We start from the raw sequence: 21,963 nt of genomic DNA, 5'->3' as shown, positions 1-21,963 counted from the left end.
GGTCGTCAATGGAAGTCGACCGGGCATTTCGGATGTCTGGACACTCTGCACCAGCGTCGTATCAATGGCCTTGTGACTTTATTCTCCCTCTAACGTTGCACTTGGCCAGAACATTCAAAACATACGACATGGGGTGGAGGGAGGGGTGGGGGACACGCATGTCAAGCCCAGGCCACGCCCCCTCCCAACCCCTCCAGCCAACACCGCCGGCTCATCGGCCAGCATTCTTGAGCGCGCCCCCGATGTCGACGCGGTGCGGCGGGATATTCCTGGATGCCGAGGCGTCGGGCTGCTTGGGGTTGCAGTGCAGAGGGGGGTGGGAGGGGAGGGCTGGGTTTATCTGTAGTCTTAGTCAAAATTTGGTGGGTGGATCATTGCATTCCATTTAATAAGCTATTTTAAAGCTCCCTGTGTCAGTCTCCGTGCGTGTGAGTGTGTGTGCGTGTGTGCACGTGTGGTGTGTGTGCGTGTGTGCACGTGTGGTGTTTCATTTTGCAGCGGGCTCCCTGCAAACTGACGGAGGGGGGACTGGGCGACGGTGCGGAGAGAGAGAGAGAGACGTGACACGGTTTTGTCTGGAAATGAACCCACTCGTCTTGCCCCCTTGGTCATGGGAGTGAAACTGAAGTGGCATTTTCACTTTAAACTGACCTGTGGATAAGATCGCTTAACCCCAGTGAACGATTCATCCACAGTGACTAGCACCCACCCCAGTTTTTATCAAGACAGGAGATTGGTGTCAGTGACTGGGGTTTATATCAGACAGGAGGAGATTGGTGTCAGTGACTGTGGGGTTTATATCAGACAGGAGGAGATTGGTGTCAGTGACTGTGGGGTTTATATCAGACAGGAGATTGGTGTCAGTGACGGGTTTATATCAGAAAGGAGGAGATTGGTGTCAGTGACTGGGGTTTATATCAGACAGGAGATTGGTGTCAGTGACTGGGGTTTATATCAGACAGGAGATTGGTGTCAGTGACTGTGGGGTTTATATCAGACAGGAGATTGGTGTCAGTGACGGGTTTATATCAGAAAGGAGGAGATTGGTGTCAGTGACTGGGGTTTATATCAGACAGGAGATTGGTGTCAGTGACTGTGGGGTTTATATCATTCAGGAGATTGGTGTCAGTGACTGGGGTTTATATCAGACAGGAGATTGGTGTCAGTGACTGGGGTTTATATCAGACAGGAGATTGGTGTCAGTGACTGTGGGGTTTATATCAGACAGGAGATTGGTGTCAGTGACTGTGGGGTTTATATCAGACAGGATATTGGTGTCAGTGACTGGGGTTTATATTAGACAGGAGATTGGTGTCAGTGACTGTGGGGTTTATATCAGACAGGAGATTGGTGTCAGTGACTGGGGTTTATATCAGACAGGAGATTGGTGTCAGTGACTGGGGTTTATATCAGACAGGAGATTGGTGTCAGTGACTGGGGTTTATATCAGACAGGAGATTGGTGTCAGTGACTGGGGTTTATATCAGACAGGAGGAGATTGGTGTCAGTGACTGTGGGGTTTATATCAGACAGGAGATTGGTGTCAGTGACTGGGGTTTATATCAGACAGGAGATTGGTGTCAGTGACTGGGGTTTATATCAGACAGGAGATTGGTGTCAGTGACTGGGGTTTTTATCTGACAGGAGATTGGTGTCAGTGACTGTGGGGTTTTTATCAGACAGGAGATTGGTGTCAGTGACTGGGGTTTTTATCAGACAGGAGATTGGTGTCAGTGACTGGGGTTTATATCTGACAGGAGATTGGTGTCAGTGACTGTGGGGTTTTTATCAGACAGGAGATTGGTGTCAGTGACTGGGGTTTTTATCAGACAGGAGATTGGTGTCAGTGACTGGGGTTTATATCAGACAGGAGATTGGTGTCAGTGACTGTGGGGTTTTTATCAGACAGGAGATTGGTGTCAGTGACTGGGGTTTTTATCAGACAGGAGATTGGTGTCAGTGACTGGGGTTTATATCAGACAGGAGATTGGTGTCAGTGACTGGGGTTTATATCAGACAGGAGATTGGTGTCAGTGACTGTGGGGTTTATAGCAGACAGGAGATTGGTGTCAGTGACTGGGGTTTATATCAGACAGGAGATTGGTGTCAGTGACTGGGGTTTATATCAGACAGGAGATTGGTGTCAGTGACTGGGGTTTATATCAGGAGATTGGTGTCAGTGACTGTGGGGTTTATATCAGACAGGAGATTGGTGTCAGTGACTGGGGTTTATATCAGACAGGAGATTGGTGTCAGTGACTGGGGTTTATATCAGACAGGAGATTGGTGTCAGTGACTGGGGTTTATATCTGACAGGAGATTGGTGTCAGTGACTGTGGGGTTTTTATCAGACAGGAGATTGGTGTCAGTGACTGGGGTTTTTATCAGACAGGAGATTGGTGTCAGTGACTGGGGTTTATATCAGACAGGAGATTGGTGTCAGTGACTGGGGTTTATATCAGACAGGAGATTGGTGTCAGTGACTGTGGGGTTTATAGCAGACAGGAGATTGGTGTCAGTGACTGGGGTTTATATCAGACAGGAGGAGATTGGTGTCAGTGACTGGGGTTTATATCAGACAGGAGATTGGTGTCAGTGACTGTGGGGTTTATATCAGACGGGAGATTGGTGTCAGTGACTGGGGTTTATATCAGACAGGAGATTGGTGTCAGTGACTGGGGTTTATATCAGACAGGAGATTGGTGTCAGTGACTGGGGTTTATATCAGACAGGAGATTGGTGTCAGTGACTGGGGTTTATATCAGACAGGAGATTGGTGTCAGTGACTGTGGGGTTTATATCAGTCAGGAGATTGGTGTCAGTGACTGTGGGGTTTATATCAGACAGGAGGAGATTGGTGTCAGTGACTGGGGTTTATATCAGTCAGGAGATTGGTGTCAGTGACTGTGGGGTTTATAGCAGACAGGAGATTGGTGTCAGTGACTGGGGTTTATATCAGACAGGAGATTGGTGTCAGTGACTGGGGTTTATATCAGACAGGAGATTGGTGTCAGTGACTGGGGTTTATATCAGACAGGAGATTGGTGTCAGTGACTGGGGTTTATATCAGACAGGAGATTGGTGTCAGTGACTGGGGTTTATATCAGACAGGAGATTGGTGTCAGTGACTGTGGGGTTTATATCAGACAGGAGATTGGTGTCAGTGACTGTGGGGTTTATATCAGACAGGAGATTGGTGTCAGTGACTGGGGTTTATATCAGACAGGAGATTGGTGTCAGTGACTGTGGGGTTTATATCAGACAGGAGATTGGTGTCAGTGACTGGGGTTTATATCAGACAGGAGATTGGTGTCAGTGACTGGGGTTTATATCAGACAGGAGATTGGTGTCAGTGACTGGGGTTTATATCAGACAGGAGATTGGTGTCAGTGACTGTGGGGTTTATATCAGACAGGAGATTGGTGTCAGTGACTGTGGGGTTTATATCAGACAGGAGATTGGTGTCAGTGACTGGGGTTTATATCAGACAGGAGATTGGTGTCAGTGACTGTGGGGTTTATATCAGACAGGAGATTGGTGTCAGTGACTGGGGTTTATATCAGACAGGAGATTGGTGTCAGTGACTGGGGTTTATATCAGACAGGAGATTGGTGTCAGTTACTGTGGGGTTTATATCAGACAGGAGGAGATTGGTGTCAGTGACTGGGGTTTATATCAGACAGGAGATTGGTGTCAGTGACTGTGGGGTTTATATCAGACAGGAGATTGGTGTCAGTGACTGTGGGGTTTATATCAGACAGGAGATTGGTGTCAGTGACTGGGGTTTATATCAGACAGGAGATTGGTGTCAGTGACTGTGGGGTTTATATCAGACAGGAGGAGATTGGTGTCAGTGACTGGGGTTTATATCAGACAGGAGATTGGTGTCAGTGACTGTGGGGTTTATATCAGACAGGAGATTGGTGTCAGTGACTGTGGGGTTTATATCAGACAGGAGATTGGTGTCAGTGACTGGGGTTTATATCAGTCAGGAGATTGGTGTCAGTGACTGTGGGGTTTATATCAGTCAGGAGATTGGTGTCAGTGACTGTGGGGTTTATATCAGACAGGAGGAGATTGGTGTCAGTGACTGTGGGGTTTATATCAGTCAGGAGATTGGTGTCAGTGACTGGGGTTTATATCAGACAGGAGGAGATTGGTGTCAGTGACTGGGGTTTATATCAGACAGGAGATTGGTGTCAGTGACTGTGGGGTTTTTATCAGACGGGAGGAGATTGGTGTCAGTGACTGTGGGGTTTATATCAGTCAGGAGATTGGTGTCAGTGACTGGGGTTTATATCAGACAGGAGGAGATTGGTGTCAGTGACTGTGTGGTTTATATCAGACAGGAGATTGGTGTCAGTGACTGGGGTTTTTATCAGACAGGAGATTGGTGTCAGTGACTGTGGTTTATATCAGACAGGAGATTGGTGTCAGTGACTGGGGTTTATATCTGACAGGAGATTGGTGTCAGTGACTGGGGTTTTTATCAGACGGGAGGAGATTGGTGTCAGTGACTGTGGGGTTTTTATCAGACGGGAGGAGATTGGTGTCAGTGACTGGGGTTTATATCTGACAGGAGATTGGTGTCAGTGACTGTGGGGTTTATATCAGACAGGAGATTGGTGTCAGTGACTGTGGGGTTTATATCAGACAGGATATTGGTGTCAGTGACTGGGGGGTTTATATCAGACAGGAGATTGGTGTCAGTGACTGGGGTTTTTATCAGACAGGAGATTGGTGTCAGTGACTGGGGTTTATATCAGACAGGAGATTGGTGTCAGTGACTGGGGTTTATATCAGACAGAAGGAGATTGGTGTCAGTGACTGGGGTTTTTATCAGACAGGAGATTGGTGTCAGTGACTGTGGGGTTTTATCAGACGGGAGGAGATTGGTGTCAGTGAATGTGGTTTATATCTGACAGGAGATTGGTGTCAGTGACTGGGGTTTATATCAGACAGAAGGAGATTGGTGTCAGTGACTGGGGTTTTTATCAGACAGGAGATTGGTGTCAGTGACTGGGGTTTATATCAGACAGGAGATTGGAGTCAGTGACTGTGGGGTTTATATCAGACAGAAGGAGATTGGTGTCAGTGACTGGGGTTTTTATCAGACAGGAGATTAGTGTCAGTGACTGGGGTTTATATCAGACAGGAGATTGGAGTCAGTGACTGTGGGGTTTATATCAGACAGGAGATTGGTGTCAGTGACTGGGGTTTATATCAGACAGGAGGAGATTGGTGTCAGTGACTGGGGTTTATATCAGTCAGGAGATTGGTGTCAGTGACTGGGGTTTATATCAGACAGGAGATTGGAGTCAGTGACTGTGGGGTTTATATCAGACAGGAGGAGATTGGTGTCAGTGACTGGGGTTTATATCAGACAGGAGGAGATTGGTGTCAGTGACTGTGGGGTTTTTATCAGACAGGAGATTGGTGTCAGTGACTGGGGTTTATATCTGACAGGAGATTGGTGTCAGTGACTGGGGTTTATATCAGACAGAAGGAGATTGGTGTCAGTGACTGGGGTTTTTATCAGACAGGAGATTGGTGTCAGTGACTGGGGTTTATATCAGACCGGAGATTGGTGTCAGTGACTGTGGGTTTTTTATCAGGCAGGAGGAGATTGGTGTCAGTGACTGGGGTTTATATCAGACAGGAGATTGGTGTCAGTGACTGGGGTTTATATCAGACAGGAGGAGATTGGTGTCAGTGACTGGAGTTTATATCTGACAGGAGATTGGTGTCAGTGACTGGGGTTTATATCAGACAGGAGGAGATTGGTGTCAGTGACTGGGGTTTATATCAGACAGAAGGAGATTGGTGTCAGTGACGGGTTTATATCTGACAGGAGATTGGTGTCAGTGACTGGGGTTTATAGCAGACAGGAGATTGGTGTCAGTGACTGGGGTTTATATCAGACAGGAGATTGGTGTCAGTGACTGGGGTTTATATCAGACAGAAGGAGATTGGTGTCAGTGACTGGGGTTTATATCAGACAGGAGATTGGTGTCAGTGACTGGTGTTTTTATCACACAGGAGATTGGTGTCAGTGACTGGGGTTTATATCAGACAGGAGGAGATTGGTGTCAGTGACTGGGGTTTTTATCAGACAGGAGATTGGTGTCAGTGACTGGGGTTTATAGCAGACAGGAGATTGGTGTCAGTGACTGGGGTTTATATCAGACAGGAGGAGATTGGTGTCAGTGACTGGGGTTTATATCAGACAGGAGATTGGTGTCAGTGACTGGGGTTTATATCAGACAGGAGATTGGTGTCAGTGACTGGGGTTTATATCAGACAGGAGATTGGTGTCAGTGACTGGGGTTTATATCAGACAGGAGATTGGTGTCAGTGACTGGGGTATATATCAGACAGGAGATTGGTGTCAGTGACTGGGGTTTATATCAGACAGGAGATTGGTGTCAGTGACTGGTGTTTTTATCACACAGGAGATTGGTGTCAGTGACTGGGGTTTATATCAGACAGGAGGAGATTGGTGTCAGTGACTGGGGTTTTTATCAGACAGGAGATTGGTGTCAGTGACTGGGGTTTATATCAGACAGAAGGAGATTGGTGTCAGTGACTGGGGTTTATGTCAGACAGGAGATTGGTGTCAGTGACTGGGGTTTATATCAGACAGGAGGAGATTGGTGTCAGTGACTGGGGTTTATATCAGTCAGGAGATTGGTGTCAGTGACTGTGTGGTTTATATCAGACAGGAGATTGGTGTCAGTGACTGTGGGGTTTATATCAGGAGATTGGTGTCAGTGACTGGGGTTTATATCAGACAGGAGGAGATTGGTGTCAGTGACTGGGGTTTATATCAGACAGGAGGAGATTGGTGTCAGTGACTGGGGTTTATATCAGACAGGAGGAGATTGGTGTCAGTGACGGGTTTATATCAGTCAGGAGATTGGTGTCAGTGACTGGGGTTTATATCAGACCGGAGATTGGTGTCAGTTACTGGGGTTTATATCAGTCAGGAGCTTGGTGTCAGTTACTGGGGTTTATATCAGTCAGGAGATTGGTGTCAGTGACTGGGGTTTATATCAGACCGGAGATTGGTGTCAGTTACTGGGGTTTATATCAGTCAGGAGATTGGTGTCAGTGACTGTGGGGTTTATATCAGACAGGAGGAGATTGGTGTCAGTGACTGGGGTTTATATCAGACAGGAGATTGGTGTCAGTGACTGGGGTTTATAGCAGACAGGAGATTGGTGTCAGTGACTGGGGTTTATATCAGACAGGAGATTGGTGTCAGTGACTGTGGGGTTTATATCAGACAGGAGGTGATTGGTGTCAGTGACTGGGGTTTATATCAGTCAGGAGATTGGTGTCAGTGACTGTGGGGTTTTTATCAGACAGGAGATTGGTGTCAGTGACTGGGGTTTTTATCAGACAGGAGATTGGTGTCAGTGACTGGGGTTTATATCAGACCGGAGATTGGTGTCAGTGACTGTGGGTTTTTTATCAGACAGGAGGAGATTGGTGTCAGTGACTGGGGTTTATATCAGACAGGAGGAGATTGGTGTCAGTGACTGTGGGGTTTATATCGGACAGGAGGAGATTGGTGTCAGTGACTGGGGTTTATATCAGTCAGGAGATTGGTGTCAGTGACTGGGGTTTATATCAGACCGGAGATTGGTGTCAGTGACTGTGGGTTTTTTATCAGACAGGAGGAGATTGGTGTCAGTGACTGGGGTTTATATCAGACAGGAGATTGGTGTCAGTGACTGGGGTTTATATCAGACAGGAGGAGATTGGTGTCAGTGACTGGGGTTTATATCAGACAGGCGATTGGTGTCAGTGACTGTGGGGTTTATATCAACAAAGAACAAAGAAATGTACAGCACAGGAACAGGCCCTTCGGCCCCGGAAGCCCGTGCCGACCATGCTGCCCGACTAAACTACAATCTTCTTCACTTCCTTGGTCCGTATCCCTCTATTCCCATCCTATTCATGTATTTGTCAAGATGCCCCTTAAATGTCACTATCGTCCCTGCTTCCACCACCTCCTCCAGTAGCGAGTTCCAGGCACCCACTACCCTCTGTAAAACAACTTGCCTCGTACATCTACTCTAAACCTTGCCCCTCGCACCTTAAACCTATGCCCCCTAGTAATTGACCCCTCTACCCTGGAGAAAAGCCTCTGACTATCCACTCTGTCTATGCCCCTCATAATTTTGTAGACCTCTATCAGGTCGCCCCTCAACCTCCGTCGTTCCAGTGAGAACAAACCGAGTTTATTCAACCGCTCCTCATAACTAATGCCCTCCATAACCAGGCAACATTCTGCTAAATCTCTTCTGCACCCTCTGTAAAGCCTCCACATCCTTCTGGTAGTGTGGCGACCAGAATTGAACCCTATACTTCAAGTGTGGTCTAACTAAGGTTCTATACAGCTGCAACATGACTTATACTCAATGCCCCGTCCAATGAAGGCAAGTATGCCCTATGCCTTCTTGACTACCTTCTCCACCTGTGTTGCCCCTTTCAGTGACCTGTGGACCTGTACACCTAGATCTCTTTGACTTTCAATACTCTTGAGGGTTCTACCATTCACTGTATATTCCCTACCTGCATTAGACCTTCCAAAATGCATTACCTCACATTTGTCCGGATTAAACTCCATCTGCCATCTCTCCGCCCAAGTCTCCAAGCAATCTAAATCCTGCTGTATCCTCTGACAGTCCTTTATCGCTATCCGCAATTCCACCAACCTTTGTGTCGTCTGCAAACTTACTAATCAGACCAGTTACATTTTCCTCCAAATCATTTATATATACTACAAACAGCAAAGGTCCCAGCACTGATCCCTGCGGAACACCACTGGTCACAGCCCTCCAATTAGAAAAGTATCCTTCCATTGCTACTCTCTGCCTTCTATGACCAAGCCAGTTCTGTATCCACCTTGCCAGCTCACCCCTGATCCCTTGTGACTTCACCTTTTGAACTAGTCTACCATGAAGGACCTTGTCAAAGGCCTTACTGAAGTCCATATAGACAACATCCACTGCCCTACCTGCATCAATCATCTTTGTGACCTCCTCGAAAAACTCTATCAAGTTAGTGAGACACGACTTCCCCTTCACAAAACCATGCTGCCTCTCACTAATACATCCATTTGCTTCCAAATGGGAGTAGATCCTGTCTCGAAGAATTCTCTCCAGTAATTTCCCTACCACTGACGTAAGGCTCACCGGCCTGTAGTTCCCTGGAGTATCCTTGCTACCCTTCTTAAACAGAGGAACAACATTGGCTATTCTCCAGTTCTCCAGGACATCACTTGAAGACAGTGAGGATCCAAAGATTTCTGTCAAGGCCTCAGCAATTTCCTCTCTAGCCTCCTTCAGTATTCTGGGGTAGATCCCATCAGGCCCTGGGGACTGACCTACCTTAATATTTTTCAAGACGCCCAACACCTCGTCTTTTTGGATCTCAATGTGACCCAGGCTATCTACACCTTCTCCACGCTCAACATCCACCAATTCCTTCTCTTTGGTGAATACTGATGAAAAGTATTCATTTAGTACCTCGCCAATTTCCTCTGGCTCCACACATAGATTCCCTTGCCTGTCCTTCAGTGGGCCAACCCTTTCCCTGGCTACCCTGTTGCTTTTTATGTACGTGTAAAAAGCCTTGGGATTTTCCTTAACTCTATTTGCCAATGACTTTTCGTGACCCCTTCTAGCCCTCCTGACTCTTTGCTTAAGTTCCTTCCTACTTTCCTTATATTCCACACAGGCTTCGTCTGTTACCAGCCTTTTAGCCCTGACAAATGCCTCCTTTTTTTTGACGAGGCCTACAATATCTCTCGTTATCCAAGGTTCCTGAAAATTGCCGTATTTATCGTTCTTCCTCACAGGAACATGCCGGTCCTGAATTCCTTTCAACTGACACTTGAAAGCCTCCCACATGTCAGATGTTGATTTGCCCTCAAACATCCGCCCCCAATCTAGGTTCTTCAGTTCCCACCTAATTTTGTTATAATTAGCCTTCCCCCAATTTAGCACATTCACCCTAGGACCACTCTTATCCTTGTCCACCAGCACTTTAAAACTTACTGAATTGTGGTCACTGTTCCTGAAATGCTCCCCTACTGAAACTTCTACCACCTGGCCGGGCTCATTCCCCAATACCAGGTCCAGTACCGCCCCTTCCCTAGTTGGACTGTCTACATATTGTTTTAAGAAGCCCTCCTGGATGCTCCTTACAAACTCTGCCCCATCTAAGCCCCTGGCACTAAGTGAGTCCCAGTCAATATTGGGGAAGTTGAAGTCTCCCATCATCACAACCCTGTTGTTTTTACTCTTTTCCAAAATCTGTCTACCTATCTGCTCCTCTATCTCCCGCTGGCTGTTGGGAGGCCTGTAGTAAACCCCAACATTGTGACTGCACCCTTCTTATTCCTGATCTCTACCCATATAGCCTCACTGCCCTCTGAGGTGTCCTCCCGTAGTACAGCTGTGATATCCTCCCTAACCAGTAGTGCAACTCCACCACCCCTTTTACATCCCCCTCTATCCCGCCTGAAACATCTAAATCCTGGAACGTTTGCCTGCCAATACTGCCCTTCCCTCAACCAGGTCTCTGTAATGGCAACAACATCATAGTTCCAAGTACTAATCCAAGCTCTAAGTTCATCTGCCTTACCCGTAATACTTCTTGCATTAAAACATGTGCACTTCAGGCCACCAGACCCGCTGTGTTCAGCAACTTATCCCTGTCTGCTCTGCCTCAGAGCCACACTGTCCCTATTCCCTAGTTCTCCCTCAATGCTCTCACTTTCTGACCTATTGCACCCTGCCATACTAGTTTAAACCCTCCCGTGTGACACTAGCAAACCTCGCGGCCAGGATATTTATGCCTCTCCAGTTTAGATGCAACCCGTCCTTATATAGGTCACACCTGCCCCGGAAGAGCTCCCAGTGGTCCAGATAACGGAAACCCTCCCTCCTACACCAGCTGTTTAGCCACGTGTTTAGCTGCTCTATCTTCCTATTTCTAGCCTCACTGGCACGTGGCACAGGGAGTAATCCCGAGATTACGACCCTAGAGGTCCTGTCTTTTAACTTTCTGCCTAGCTCCCTGAACTCCTGCTGCAGGACCTCATGTCCCTTCCTGCCTATGTCGTTAGTACCAATATGTACAACGACCTCTGCCTGTTTGCCCTCCCCCTTCAGGATGCCCTCTACCCGTTCGGAGACATCCTGGACCCTGGCACCAGGGAGGCAACATACCATCCTGGAGTCTCTTTCACGTCCACAGAAGCGCCTATCTATGCTCCTGACTATAGAGTCCCCTATTACTATTGCTCTTCTGCGCTTTGACCCTCCCTTCTGAACATCAGAGCCAGCCGTGGTGCCACTGCTCTGGCTGCTGCTGTTTTCCCCTGATAGGCTATCCCCCCCGACAGTATCCAAAGGGGTATACCTGTTCGAGAGGGGGACAACCACAGGGGATTCCTGCTCTGACTGCCTGCCCTTTCTGGTGGTCACCCATTTCTCTGCCTGCACCTTGGGTGTGACCACATTTATATAACTGCGATCTCTGACGCTTTCCGCCACCTGCATGCTCCTCAGTGCATCCAATTGCTGCTCCAACTGAACCATGCGGTCTGTGAGGAGCTCCAGTTGGGTGCACTTTCTACAGATGAAGCCATCCGGGACGCTGAAAGCCTCCCGGACCTGCCACTTCTCCCAGTCAGAGCACTGCCCCCCTCTAACTGACATTGCGTCAATTAATTAGTAAATTAAAGTTAAAAGTTAAAATTTTTAAAAAATGTTACTGTTAACTATCTGTTTCCGAGCACTAGATTTCTAATATAAATGCGAAAGCTAAATATAGTACTCTCCGATCTCTGGCTTAGATACCCCTCGAAATTATAATTAAGTAATTATGTTTAATTAGTTGCCAATGCTTAATTTTTTTTAATTTAGTGACAGGAGGAGATTGGTGTCAGTGACTGTGGGGTTTATATCAGACAGGAGATTGGTGTCAGTGACGGGTTTATATCAGACAGGAGGAGATTGGTGTCAGTGACTGGGGTTTATATCAGACAGGAGATTGGTGTCAGTGACTGTGGTTTATATCAGACAGGAGATTGGTGTCAGTGACTGTGGGGTTTATATCAGACAGGAGATTGGTGTCAGTGACGGGTTTATATCAGACAGGAGGAGATTGGTGTCAGTGACTGGGGTTTATATCAGACAGGATATTGGTGTCAGTGACGGGTTTATATCAGACAGGAGATTCGTGTCAGTGACTGTGGGGTTTATATCAGACAGGAGGAGATTGGTGTCAGTGACTGGGGTTTATATCAGAAAGGAGGAGATTGGTGTCAGTGACTGGGGTTTATATCAGACAGGAGATTGGTGTCAGTTACTGTGGGGTTTATATCAGACAGGAGATTGGTGTCAGTGACTCGGGTTTATATCAGACAGGAGGAGATTGGTGTCAGTGACTGTGGGGTTTATATCAGACAGGAGATTGGTGTCAGTGACTGTGGTTTATATCAGACAGGAGATTGGTGACAGTGACTGTGGGGTTTATATCAGACAGGAGATTGGTGTCAGTGACGGGTTTATATCAGACAGGAGGAGATTGGTGTCAGTGACTGGGGTTTATATCAGACAGGATATTGGTGTCAGTGACGGGTTTATATCAGACAGGAGATTGGTGTCAGTGACTGTGGGGTTTATATCAGACAGGAGGAGATTGGTGTCAGTGACTGGGGTTTATATCAGAAAGGAGGAGATTGGTGTCAGTGACTGGGGTTTATATCAGACAGGAGATTGGTGTCAGTTACTGTGGGGTTTATATCAGACAGGAGATTGGTGTCAGTGACTCGGGTTTATATCAGACAGGAGGAGATTGGTGTCAGTGACTGGGGTTTATATTAGACAGGAGATTGGTGTCAGTGACTGTGGGGTTTATATCAGACAGGATATTGGTGTCAGTGACTGGGGTTTTTATCAGACAGGAGATTGGTGTCAGTGACTGTGGGGTTTATATCAGACAGGAGATTGGTGTCAGTGACTGGGGTTTATATCAGACAGGAGATTGGTGTCAGTGACTGGGGGTTTTATCAGACAGGAGGAGATTGGTGTCAGTGACTGGGGTTTATATCAGACAGGAGATTGGTGACAGTGACTGTGGGGTTTATATCAGACAGGAGATTGGTGTCAGTGACTGGGGTTTATATCAGACGGGAGATTCGTGTCAGTGACTGGGGTTTATATCAGACAGGAGGAGATTGGTGTCAGTGACGGGTTTATATCAGACAGGAGATTGTTGTCAGTGACTGGCATTTATATCAGACAGGAGATTGGTGTCAGTGACTGTGGGGTTTATATCAGAGAGGAGGAGATTGGTGTCAGTGACTGTGGGGTTTATATCAGACAGGAGATTGGTGTCAGTGACTGGGGTTGATATCAGATGGGAGGAGATTGGTGTCAGTGACGGGTTTATATCAGACAGGAGGAGATTGGTGTCAGTGACTGGGGTTTATATCAGACAGGAGATTGGTGTCAGTGACTGGGGTTTATATCAGACAGGAGATTGGTGTCAGTGACTGGGGGTTTTATCAGACAGGAGGAGATTGGTGTCAGTGACTGGGGTTTATATCAGACAGGAGATTGGTGTCAGTGACTGGGGTTTATATCAGACGGGAGATTCGTGTCAGTGACTGGGGTTTATATCAGACAGGAGGAGATTGGTGTCAGTGACGGGTTTATATCAGACAGGAGATTGTTGTCAGTGACTGGGATTTATATCAGACAGGAGATTGGTGTCAGTGACTGTGGGGTTTATATCAGAGAGGAGGAGATTGGTGTCAGTGACTGTGGGGTTTATATCAGACAGGAGATTGGTGTCAGTGACTGGGGTTGATATCAGATGGGAGGAGATTGGTGTCAGTGACGGGTTTATATCAGACAGGAGGAGATTGGTGTCAGTGACTGGGGTTTATATCAGACAGGAGATTGGTGTCAGTGACTGGGGTTTATATCAGACAGGAGGAGATTGGTGTCAGTGACTGGGGTTTATATCAGACAGGAGGAGATTGGTGTCAGTGACTGAGGTTTATATCAGACAGGAGATTGGTGTCAGTGACTGGGGTTTATATCAGAGAGGAGGAGATTGGTGTCAGTGACTGAGGTTTATATCAGACAGGAGATTGGTGTCAGTGACTGGGGTTTATATCAGACAGGAGGAGATTGGTGTCAGTGACTGGGGTTTATAATCAGACAGGAGGAGATTGGTGTCAGTGACTGTGGGGTTTATAGCAGACAGGAGATTGGTGTCAGTGACTGGGGTTTATATCAGACAGGAGATTGGTGTCAGTGACTGTGTGGTTTATATCAGACAGGAGATTGGTGTCAGTGACTGGGGTTTATATCTGACAGGAGATTGGTGTCAGTGACTGGGGTTTATATCAGACAGGAGATTGGTGTCAGTGACTGGGGTATATATCAGACAGGAGATTGGTGTCAGTGACTGGTGTTTATATCAGACAGAAGGAGATTGGTGTCAGTGACTGTGGGGTTGATATCAGACAGGAGATTGGTGTCAGTGACGGGTTTATATCAGACAGGAGGAGATTGGTGACAGTGACTGTGGGGTTTATATCAGACAGGAGATTGGTGTCAGTGACTGGGGTTTATATCAGACAGGAGATTGGTGTCAGTGACTGGGGTTTATATCAGACAGGAGATTGGTGTCAGTGACTGGGGTTTATATCAGACAGGAGATTAGTGTCAGTGACTGTGGGGTTTATATTAGACAGGAGGAGATTGGTGTCAGAGACTGGGGTTTTTATCAGACAGGAGATTGGTGTCAGTGACTGTGGGGTTTATATCAGACAGGAGGAGATTGGTGTCAGAGACTGGGGCTTTTATCAGACAGGAGATTGGTGTCAGTGACTGGGGTCTATATCAGACAGGAGATTGGTGTCAGTGACTGGGGTTTATATCAGACAGGAGGAGATTGGTGTCAGAGTCTGGGGTTTATATCAGACAGGAGATTGGTGTCAGTGACTGGGGTTTATATCAGTCAGGAGATTGGTGTCAGTGACTGTGGGGTTTATATCAGACAGGAGATTGGTGTCAGTGACTGTGGGGTTTATATCAGACAGGAGGAGATTGGTGTCAGAGACTGGGGTTTTTATCAGACAGGAGATTGGTGTCAGTGACTGTGGGGTTTATATCAGACAGGAGGAGATTGGTGTCAGAGACTGGGGTTTTTATCAGACAGGAGATTGGTGTCAGTGACTGGGGTTTATATCAGACAGGAGATTGGTGTCAGTGACTGGGGTTTATATCTGACAGGAGATTGGTGTCAGTGACTGGGGTTTATATCAGACAGGAGATTGGTGTCAGTGACTGGGGTTTATATCAGACAGGAGATTGGTGTCAGTGACTGGGGTTTATATCAGACAGGAGGAGATTGGTGTCAGTGACTGTGGGGTTTATATCAGACAGGAGGAGATTGGTGTCAGTGACTGGGGTTTATATCAGACAGGAGATTGGTGTCAGTGACTGGGGTTTATATCAGACAGGAGATTGGTGTCAGTGACTGGGGGGTTTATATCAGACAGGAGATTGGTGTCAGTGACTGTGGGGTTTATATCAGACAGGAGGAGTATGGTGTCAGAGACTGGGGTTTATATCAGACAGGAGGAGATTTGTGTCAGTGACTGGGGTTTATATCAGACAGGAGGAGATTGGTGTCAGTGACTGGGGTTTATTTCAGACAGAAGATTGGTGGTAGTGACTGTGGGGTTTATGACAGACAGGAGATTGGTGTCAGTGACTGTGGGGTTTATATCAGACAGGAGATTGGTGTCAGTGACTGGGGTTTATATCAGACAGGAGATTGGTGTCAGTGACTGTGGGGTTTATATCAGACAGGAGATTGGTGTCAGTGACTGGGGTTTATATCAGACAGAAGGAGATTGGTGTCAGTGACTGTGGGGTTTATGACAGACAGGAGATTGGTGTCAGTGACTGGGGTTTTTATCAGACAGGAAATTGGTGTCAGTGACTGGGGTTTATATCAGACAGGAGGAGATTGGTGTCAGTGACTGTGGGGTTTATATCAGACAGGAGATTGGTGTCAGTGACTGTGGGGTTTATATCAGAGAGGAGGAGATTGGTGTCAGTGACTGGGGTTTATATCAGACAGGAGATTGGTGTCAGTGACTGGGGTTTATATCAGACAGGAGATTGGTGTCAGTGACTGGGGTTTATATCAGACAGGAGATTGGTGTCAGTGACTGTGGGGTTTATATCAGACAGGAGATTGGTGTCAGTGACTGGGGTTTATATCAGACAGGAGATTGGTGTCAGAGACTGGGGTTTATATCAGACAGGAGATTGGTGTCAGTGACTGGGGTTTATATCTGACAGTAGATTGGTGTCAGTGACTGGGGTTTATATCAGACAGGAGGAGATTGGTGTCAGTGACTGGGGTTTATATCAGACAGGTGATTGGTGTCAGTGACTGTGGTTTATATCAGACAGGAGATTGGTGTCAGTGACTGTGGGGTTTATATCAGACAGGAGATTGGTGTCAGTGACTGTGGGGTTTATATCAGACAGGAGATTGGTGTCAGTGACTGGGGTTTATATCAGACAGGAGATTGGTGTCAGTGACTGGGGTTTATATCAGACAGGAGGAGATTGGTGTCAGTGACTGGGGTTTATATCAGACAGGAGATTGGTGTCAGTGACTGGGGTTTATATCAGACAGGAGGAGATTGGTGTCAGTGACTGGGGTTTATATCAGACAGGAGGAGATTGGTGTCAGTGACTGGGGTTTATATCAGACAGGAGATTGGTGTCAGTGACTGGGGTTTTTATCAGACAGGAGATTGGTGTCAGTGACTGTGGGGTTTATATCAGACAGGAGGAGATTGGTGTCAGTGACTGGGGTTTATATCAGACAGGAGGAGATTGGTGTCAGTGACTGGGGTTTATATCAGACAGGAGATTGGTGTCAGTGACTGGGGTTTATATCAGACAGGAGGAGATTGGTGTCAGTGACTGGGGTTTATATCAGACAGGAGATTGGTGTCAGTGACTGGGGTTTATATCAGACAGGAGGAGATTGGTGTCAGTGACTGGGGTTTATATCAGACAGGAGATTGGTGTCAATGACTGGGGTTTATATCAGACAGGAGATTGGTGTCAGTGACTGTGGGGTTTATATCAGACAGGAGATTGGTGTCAGTGACTGGGGTTTATATCAGACAGGAGGAGATTGGTGTCAATGACTGGGGTTTATATCAGACAGGAGATTGGTGTCAGTGACTGGGGTTTATATCAGACAGGAGATTGGTGTCAGTGACTGTGGGGTTTATATCGGACAGGAGATTGGTGTCAGTGACTGGGGTTTATATCAGACTGGAGGAGATTCATAGAGTTTTTACATCATAGAATTTACAGTGCAGAAGGAGGCCATTCGGCCCATCGAGTCTGCACCGGCTCTTGGAAAGAGCACCCTACCCAAGGTCAACATCTCCACCCATTCTCCATAACCCAGTAACCCCATCCAACACCAAGGCCAATTTTGGACACTAAGGGCAATTTATCATGGCCAATCCACCTAACCTGCACATCTTTGGACTGTGGGAGGAAACCGGAGCAACCGGTGGAAACCCATGCACACATGGGGAGGATGTGCAGACTCCGCACAGACAGTGACCCAAGCCTGAATCGATCCTAGGACCCTGGAGCTGTGAAGCAATTGTGCTATCCACAAGGCTACCGTGCTGCCCCAGATTTAATCAGTGACTGTGGGGTTTATATCAGACAGGAGGAGATTGGTGTCAATGACTGGGGTTTACATCAGACAGGAGATTGGTGTCAGTGACTGGGGTTTATATCAGACAGGAGATTGGTGTCAGTGACTGGGGTTTATATCAGACAGGAGATTGGTGTCAGTGACTGGGGTTTATATCAGACAGGAGGAGATTGGTGTCAGTGACTGTGGGGTTTATATCAGACAGGAGGAGATTGGTGTCAGTGACTGGGGTTTATATCAGACAGGAGATTGGTGTCAGTGACTGGGGTTTATATCAGACAGGAGGAGATTGGTGTCAGTGACTGGGGTTTATATCAGACAGGAGGAGATTGGTGTCAGTGACTGTGGGGTTTATATCAGACAGGAGGAGATTGTTGTCAGTGACTGGGGTTTTTATCAGACAGGAGATTGGTGTCAGTGACTGGGATTTATATCAGACAGGAGATTGGTGTCAGTGACTGGGGTTTATATCAGACAGGAGGAGATTGGTGTCAGTGACTGGGGTTTTTATCAGACAGGAGATTGGTGTCAGTGACTGGGGTTTATATCAGACAGGAGATTGGTGTCAGTGACTGTGGGGTTTATATCAGACAGGAGATTGGTGACAGTGACTGTGGTTTATATCAGACAGGAGATTGGTGTCAGTGACTGTGTGGTTTATATCAGACAGGAGATTGGTGTCAGTGACTGTGGGGTTTATATCAGACAGGAGATTGGTGTCAGTGACTGGGATTTATATCAGACAGGAGATTGGTGTCAGTGACTGGGGTTTATATCAGACAGGAGGAGATTGGTGTCAGTGACTGGGGTTTTTATCAGACAGGAGATTGGTGTCAGTGACTGGGGTTTATATCAGACAGGAGATTGGTGTCAGTGACTGGGATTTATATCAGTCAGGAGATTGGTGTCAGTGACTGTGGGGTTTATATCAGACAGGAGGAGATTGGTGTCAGTGACTGGGGTTTATATCAGACAGGAGGAGATTGGTGTCAGTGACTGGGGTTTATATCAGACAGGAGGAGATTGGTGTCAGTGACTGGGGTTTATATCAGACAGGAGGAGATTGGTGTCAGTGACTGTGGGGTTTATATCAGACAGGAGATTGGTGTCAGTGACTGTGGGGTTTATATCAGACAGGAGATTGGTGTCAGTGACTGGGGTTTATATCAGACAGGAGATTGGTGTCAGTGACTGGGGTTTATATCAGACAGGAAATTGGTGTCAGTGACTGAGGTTTATATCAGACAGGAGATTGGTGTCAGTGACCTGGGTTTTTATCAGACAGGAGATTGGTGTCAGTGACTGGGGTTTATATCAGACAGGAGATTGGTGTCAGTGACTGTGGGGTTTATATCAGACAGGAGATTGGTGTCAGTGACTGGGGTTTATATCAGACAGGAGATTGGTGTCAGTGACTGGGGTTTATATCAGACAGGAGATTGGTGTCAGTGACTGTGGGGTTTATATCATTCAGGAGATTGGTGTCAGTGACTGGGGTTTATATCAGACAGGAGATTGGTGTCAGTGACTGGGGTTTATATCAGACAGGAGATTGGTGTCAGTGACTGTGGGGTTTATATCATTCAGGAGATTGGTGTCAGTGACTGGGGTTTATATCAGACAGGAGATTGGTGTCAGTGACTGTGGGGTTTATATCAGACAGGAGATTGGTGTCAGTGACTGGGGTTTATATCAGACAGGAGATTGGTGTCAGTGACTGGGGTTTATATCAGACAGGATATTGGTGTCAGTGACTGGGGGGTTTATATCAGACAGGAGATTGGTGTCAGTGACTGGGGTTTATATCAGACAGGAGATTGGTGTCAGTGACTGGGGTTTATATCAGACAGGAGGAGATTGGTGTCAGTGACTGTGGTGTTTATATCAGACAGGAGATTGGTGTCAGTGACTGGGGTTTATATCAGTCAGGAGATTGGTGTCAGTGACTGGGGTTTATATCAGACAGGATATTGGTGTCAGTGACTGGGGGGTTTATATCAGACAGGAGATTGGTGTCAGTGACTGGGGTTTATATCAGACAGGAGATTGGTGTCAGTGACTGGGGTTTATATCAGACAGGAGGAGATTGGTGTCAGTGACTGGGGTTTATATCAGACAGGAGATTGGTGTCAGTGACTGTGGGGTTTATATCATTCAGGAGATTGGTGTCAGTGACTGGGGTTTATATCAGACAGGAGATTGGTGTCAGTGACTGGGGTTTATATCAGACAGGAGATTGGTGTCAGTGACTGTGGGGTTTATATCATTCAGGAGATTGGTGTCAGTGACTGGGGTTTATATCAGACAGGAGATTGGTGTCAGTGACTGGGGTTTATATCAGACAGGAGATTGGTGTCAGTGACTGTGGGGTTTATATCATTCAGGAGATTGGTGTCAGTGACTGGGGTTTATATCAGACAGGAGATTGGTGTCAGTGACTGTGGGGTTTATATCAGACAGGAGATTGGTGTCAGTGACTGGGGTTTATATCAGTCAGGAGATTGGTGTCAGTGACTGGGGTTTATATCAGACAGGATATTGGTGTCAGTGACTGTGGGGTTTATATCAGTCAGGAGATTGGTGTCAGTGACTGGGGTTTATATCAGACAGGATATTGGTGTCAGTGACTGGGGTTTATATCAGACGGGAGATTGGTGTCAGTGACTGGGGTTTATATCAGACAGGATATTGGTGTCAGTGACGGGTTTATATCAGACAGGAGATTGGTGTCAGTGACTGGGGTTTATATCAGACAGGAGATTGGTGTCAGTGACTGGGGTTTATATCAGACAGGAGGAGATTGGTGTCAGTGACTGGGGTTTATATCAGACAGGAGATTGGTGTCAGTGACTGGGGTTTATATCATTCAGGAGATTGGTGTCAGTGACTGGGGTTTATATCAGACAGGAGATTGGTGTCAGTGACTGGGGTTTATATCAGACAGGAGATTGGTGTCAGTGACTGTGGGGTTTATATCATTCAGGAGATTGGTGTCAGTGACTGGGGTTTATATCAGACAGGAGATTGGTGTCAGTGACTGGGGTTTATATCAGACAGGAGGAGATTGGTGTCAGTGACTGTGGGGTTGGTTTTAAATGAAGCCTTTAATGAATAACACCAAAAAGTTCTATTTGCATAATTTTATTGTCGAATTTGAATCCTGGATATGCCAGTGCTTTGGGTTGTTTGATTTTATGGCACTCCTTGCTAAGTATTAGAAATGATTTCATAATGTGGTCCGATGCCTGGGTAACGGTGAGATTGCTGTTGCGAAGCTGGCCACGCCGTCAGTCCCCGCTTGCATAGTGCAGACATCCAAGCTCATTCCCCGAACCGTAGCTTGGTCTCAGCTCTTTCAAAATGGGAGCTCTCAACAGAGCCAATCATGGGCAACTGGGTGGTTGTGTGTCTCCATGCATGTGGGTGGGTGTTTGCACATGCACTTGAGTGGGTGTGAGTGCATGCGTGTTGGTAGGTGTGAGACTCCATGCATGCAAAGATGTGAGCGCATGCACGTGGGTTGGTGTGTGCATGTGGGTGGGTGTGAGCCTCCACATGTGTGGTTGTGAGCGGATGTACGTGGTTGGGTGTGTGCGTGCACATGGGTGGATGTGAGCCTCCATGCACGTGGGTAGATGTGTGCAAGTGGTTTGGTGTGAGCCTCCACATGGGTGGTTGTGAGTGCATGCACATGTGTGTGTGTGCATGCATGTGGGTGGGTGTGAACCTCCATGCATGTGGGTGGTCCTGAGAGCGTGCATGGATGTTGTTCGTGGGTGTGCATGTCCTCGAGTGGATGTGTGTGTGTGAGTGCGTGCGTGTGTGCTGAACGTGGTTGGGAGTCGACCATTCCACTTGGTGTGGCCTTGCACACTGAGACGTCAGCGCCTGCCGGGGTACAAAATGTAAATTGGGGGCCTCTCTGAAAGGCAGGTCCCGGGCCTCTGGAGTCCGTGCGCTGGAGGGCCGGGGGCGGGGGGGGGGGGGGAATGAGGCAGTTTGTATTTGTAACCAATGCGGAGGGACATCCTCTTTCTCCCTCGGTAAGAAGAGGTCCTGTCGCTCTCTCTCGGAGACGTGCCCAGTGCATGGCTCAAGCTGACGTGGCCATCGCAATGTTCAGCGTCTCTCTTTCCTGCCTGGGTGAACTGATTCACT

General features: G+C 47.2%; 1 long non-coding RNA gene across 2 annotated transcripts; it reads left to right on the top strand.

Annotated features, from left to right (window-relative positions):
• The first annotated feature begins 1 nt into the window (after window position 1).
• LOC140420765 (uncharacterized) lies at window positions 2–20,504 on the top strand. Of its 2 annotated transcripts, none has more exons than XR_011946558.1 (2): window positions 2–7,292; window positions 7,528–20,504. It is a non-coding gene; the product is annotated as an uncharacterized lncRNA (long non-coding RNA). The 2 variants fall into 2 exon arrangements; XR_011946557.1 differs by having other exon boundaries at window positions 7,525–20,504.
• The last annotated feature ends 1,459 nt before the right edge of the window (window positions 20,505–21,963 follow it).

The sequence above is a fragment of the Scyliorhinus torazame genome, chromosome 5, assembly GCF_047496885.1.
Source record: "Scyliorhinus torazame isolate Kashiwa2021f chromosome 5, sScyTor2.1, whole genome shotgun sequence".
Taxonomy (NCBI): Eukaryota; Metazoa; Chordata; class Chondrichthyes; order Carcharhiniformes; family Scyliorhinidae; genus Scyliorhinus; species Scyliorhinus torazame.
This window is presented reverse-complemented; position numbering and strand designations above follow the sequence as displayed.